Raw genomic sequence first — 5,727 nt, 5'->3', positions numbered from 1 at the left:
AGTGTGATAACTACTAGATAGAATAAGGATCTAGTGGCTATTCCATAATTTGAAGAAATCAAGGAGGTTGTTTTCACTCTACTAGTTGAAAAAGCTCTTGGCCTAGATGGTTTCCCTATTTTTTTCTTCCAGATTTATTGGGAAGTTATAAAAGATGACCTTGTTAAAGTGGTTCAGGAATATTTTGTAGCTAGGAGCTTTCTTAAAGAGATCAATGCTACTTTTTGGGTTTTGATTCCTAAAGTGATAGGTGAGGATTCTTTTGAAAATTTTAGGTGTATACATCTTTGCAACTCTTTTTACAAGATTTTTTAAAAATGTTTTAACTAATATAATTATCAAAATACTACCAAATATTATTGCACCTCAGCAATTGAGATTTGTCCCTGGTAGAAAAATCCTTGATTTTGTCATTGTCATGCATGAGGTGATCCATTCCTTAGATGAGGGTAAAAAGGAAGGCTTTTTTCTCAAACTTGATCTATCTAAGGCTTATGATAGGGTGGACTAGATGTTCCTAGATAAAGTTATGGAAGCTTTTGTTTCAATGATAAAATAAGAAAGATTATATCTTAACTGATCTTCACCCCCAATTTTCCAGTGATGATAAATGGTAATCCCTCTAATTTCTTTAAATTTTATAGGGGTCTTAGGCAAGGTAACCCTCCTTCACCAATCCTCTTCATCATTTTGGAAAAACACCTAGGAATACTTATTCATGAAAAAAGAAGCAGAGGAGAAATTATTGGGTTAAAACCTTGTTTTGGTCCCCTAGTTTTCTCTCATCACCAATTTGTGGATGACACCATTTTAGGGGGAGAGGCTTTAGTGAAAGAAGCTAGAAATGTGAACATAATTCTCTATACCTATTCGAATACTACTAGTCAACTATTTAACTAGAACAAGAGCTTTGTCTTCTTTATTAACACCCTTATGAGTAGACAGAGGAGAATTGCCAGTATTTTGGGTTGTGATATTGGATCTCTCCCTTCTACATATTTGGGGCATCCTCTAGGTACCAAACTTCTTGACCTCTTTTGGAACAATCTCATTGATATATTAAATAGAAAGCTGATGGGTTTGAAAGGCATTACTCTGAATCAGGTTGGTAAAGTGCTTCTAATCAAATCTACTTTGCAGAATTTGCTAGCTTATGCTTTAAGCCTTTTCTCTATACCTACCAAAGTGGATGATACTTTGGAGTCCATTCAGAGCAATTTTCTATGGGTTGGTGTTGAAGAAAATAAGAAGTTCCTGCTAGTGGCTTGGGCTACTATTTATAGACCCAAAAAGTAGGGGGTGATGTGGATTAGGAATCTTATTCAGTTCAATAGGGCTCTACAAGATAAATAGTAGTGGAGGATTTTCAACTCCACAAGGAAATGGAGGGATATTTTGAAGTACAAATGTGCAACTAATATTAATTTCAAACAATTCATTAGTAGGGACTATGACTCAAGGGGATCCAACATCTAGAATAACATTCTGAGGGCTAAGGACATAGCAACTAAGAAAGCAAAATGGAAATTTGGCAATGGTGAAGATATAAATTTCTAGCATGATAACTGGCTAAGACAAGGGCCCTTATGAAACATTGAGTCATATAATAGATGGGAAAACTTATGTATGGAAAGATTTGGCTATAGAGTGAGTGGCTATAGGGTCAATTATGAATGGCTTAATCTGATTGAGTTGTCTTAGGAGATAAAGCCATTGATGGAAATGATTATGCATATCCCTCTATCTCTCAACAAGGATGCCTTTACTTGGGGGGGAGATGAAGGAAAAAAACTACACTATTGCCTCAAGCTATGAAACCATGCAAAACATTGAAACAATTCCTGTTTGGGCCAAAGCCTGGTATCCTAGCTTGATTCCCAAAATAAACATTTTTTTTCTAGATAATGCTCCAAAACCATATCTAGATGGTGGAAAACTTTACCAAGAATGGGTATTTGATGCCTAATAGATGCATTCTATGAAAAAACCATAATGAGAGTGTGGAGCATACCATTATTCATTAGCACTTCACTAGAGACATATGGTCTTATTTCTTATCTTTCTTCAAGGTGACCTAGTGTTTTCCCAATAACACTACAAATCTCTTTGAACAATGGCACCATGGAGCTATTGGGGATGTGAATTAGGGCTTATGGGAATGGACTTTTCCTCACATATGTTGGGGAGTGTGAAAGGAGCAGTATAACAAAAATTTTAGGGGGAAAGAAACTAATGCTAAAGTTATCTTCCACAGAATCCTTAATACTTTATTAGAGAGCTATACTATTAATAAAGGTTATAATCCTCTTCCCATCATAAAGGAAATTGATACAAATAGGAGGGAGGGCTATAGATGGACTCTCCTTCCTAAGGGTTGGTGTAAAGAAAACTTTGATGGTGCTACTAAAGGCAACCCTGGTAAGGCTGGGGTGGATGGAATCATTAGAAATGCCCATGGCAAAGGAATTGCTGCTATTTCTACACCTCTGGGTATGCAAACTAATCACTATGTAGAGGTAACTATGACACATCAAACCATCAAACATGCTTAAGATATGGGAGTCAAAAATCTATGGCTAGAAGGAGATTCTAAGAATATAATATACTGTCTTAACAAGAAGAATGAGACTATGTGGATGATTGTGAATATCATTGAAGAGTGCATTCAGATCCTTAATTCCTTTGATAATATATATGTGGCTCATGAGTATAGGGAAGCTAATAAAGTGGCTAACAGGCTAGCCAACTAGGTAGTCAAGAATGATGAAATGAAAAGATGGATGGATGGCCATAATATTCCATGAGAAATCTTAGATTTGATAGAAAGGGAGAGGATCCCAAGAAGATTGGGAAACATTAAATGTCAATTATGAAAATTATGTGCTATGGGAAAGTTTCCAAAAATTGATGTGTTAGTATGATATCAAAAGCACAAAATACCTTATTAATATTCATTGACACACTTTGAGGCCTAATTTTGGGTATAATTCACATGAGGATAAAAGAAGTTTCACAAATATAATACACATCAATTGGAATTAGGCATCAAAAGATATCACTACTAGAAGAAAAGGTTGCAGAGAGGACAAAAATATAGTGGGAGAAAGACACAGGAGAGAACCTAAGGATGAGGTAGATAAGTGACATCGATGCTCTAAGGTGTGGAGCATTTTGAAAAAGGTGGATTTACCACATTCATCAAATGGCTTGATGGGTGGAAACCATCTGTTATGCATATCACGGTCAAGAGTTAGAATGAGGGGATTGCCCAAATTGATGGGGTGGATTTCATGGTGACAAAGGAGGTTATCTCTGTGTTAAAAGACATATCCATTATTGGAAAGAAATTCTATAGAGATAGACATATTTTTGGGTAGGTTGTGATCGAATTTACAAAGGATGTGGAGGAAAAGAAGGCTTTAGTGAAGAAAAGTACCTACTACCTATTGAGCTCTATCAAGCTACTATGGAGGTTTTTGTTGAGGGTTATTATCAAGTACATCTCCCTGGTTATGAGATTTGACTACCTCTACACTCACCATTTCATGGTACTTAATCATTTGAGGTATTGGGAAAAGATTTTAATCCCTTTTTTCCTATATTCATCAATGAATGAGAATATCAATGACTATAGGGAGAAGCCCATTGGTAATCCAACTTTTCATGGGGGGATTTTGTTGTTAATTTATGAATTTTTAAAGGCTAGGACAATGGGGAAAGAAATTAAGAATAAGAAGGTGGGAAAGGAGGGTAAAGATGAGTCAAAGGAGTTGATAGAAGATAATATCCCATCCGATACTAAGGATAGTCAATAGATGCATTCAAATACAGATGAGGATGCTACCCCACAACAAAAAAAGGAGAAAAAGAAAATCAAAATGGAGAAAAAGGAGATTCGTGACCCTAAACAGTGCATTGAGATCTCATTTGATAGGGACTACAATGAGAGGGTGGAGGGCATGGATACAAAGGGTGAAAGGGTTGATGGGGAGGAAGATATCAATTTTAGAGAAGAGGAAAATAAGGAGAGGATAGGAGGAAAGAGAAACATTACGATTAAGATGCTTGTCGATAGAGAGGAGGACTCTATTGGCAAGCCTTTCAGGAGATTGAAAAGAGGGAAAGAAATAAAAAAAGAATCCAAGGAGAAAGGCATAAGGAGGGGAAGGATAGTGATGAGGAAGGTAAGAATCAGGGGAGCGGGGAAGATAATGGGTAAGGTTTTGAGGAATATGGGTCTAGCCATTACACTTGCAAGATTTCAAGCAAATACAAGAATGTGGTTTGGAGGAATTTTGATACTACTATGAGGATGGGGCTCAAGAGAGAGAAAGAGAGATGATGAAAACTCTAGTTAAGGAGAATAAGGAGGGCAAACTTCAAATGGAGGAGCTTACTGATCCTACCCTTGTTACTTTGAGTGACATCACAAAGGATAATCCTCAATTGGATGTGCTTAATAATGCAAAGAACATTGTAATTGATAGCTATAGAACCACAAAATGGACTTGGCATGAAATTTAGGAGCTTAAGTACAGAGTGGCTAGATTGGAGAGGGACAATTGCAACAATAAAAATAGGAAAACTGAGGAGGAAAAGGATAGGGAAAATAGAGTGGAGGAAGTGAAGAAGAGAGTTCAAAGCATGGAGGAAACCCTATAGAAAATCATTAAGATAATGTAACTTGAGATAACTTGAGAAAATCATTGAGATAATGAAACTTGAGATAACTATGGAGGACACCACTATTGGGAGATTGGTCTTCCTTTAATTCATACTACAACTTGAGATAACTCAAACTTGAAGTTATAATTATAATTAAGTTATCTACAATTTCTCTCATAATATTAAATATTTATAACTAGATGACTATATAGTGAACTCCACTATATGTTCTCTTAAAATGTAGTTGTAAATTACACACGCATGCATGTGTGCACGCGCACGTGTGTGTGCGCGCGCGCACACACACACACACAATATATATATATATATATATATATATATATATATATATATATATATATATATATATATATATATATATATATATATATATATATATATATATATATATATATATATATGACAAAACATTATATTTATATTAATAATAACTAGTTCAAAAAAGCTCCCAGAGAAAAGAACTAGAAAAGAAACATTTCGGTCATTACCTGATAGAAAAAGGATGCAAAAGAAGATATATTGCATCAAGAGAGAGTATCTATCAACACTAATGAATCTTGTCCTTGTGATTCCCAAATTGAGAATACTATGATTACAAAGAGCCCAAAACTCATATGAATACAATTCATTGTTTGGTGTCAGAGACAAAACCAAGAGCCAAGCCAAAAATGATCATAAAGTTTCAATCATTGATCTTCATCCAAAACTCCAATTGAGACCATGATATTAGAAAGCCTTTTGATGCAAGTACAATGCAAGACCCTAAACTACATACAATATCTTAAAATAATAATTATTTATCTATTAACTTCTCACTTGCATTAAAAAATATAAAATCATTTATATGCAACTAATAGTTTAACTAAACTTAAAGGTTCTTTAATACCAACATCCACTTTATAACTAAATGAGTAGTATTAATTTAATTTTTGAAATTAATAAATAATAATCTTTTTGAAAAAAATATATTTTTAAATTAATATATTTAAAAAAATCAAAATTAATAGATAATTCCAAAAATAAAAAATAAAATAATAATAA

Source organism: Cupressus sempervirens, chromosome 9 (genome assembly GCF_028749045.1).
Source record: "Cupressus sempervirens isolate cs-2001-9-10 chromosome 9, ASM2874904v1, whole genome shotgun sequence".
In the NCBI taxonomy this organism is placed as follows: Eukaryota; Viridiplantae; Streptophyta; class Pinopsida; order Cupressales; family Cupressaceae; genus Cupressus; species Cupressus sempervirens.
Note: the sequence above shows the minus strand (reverse complement) of the source record.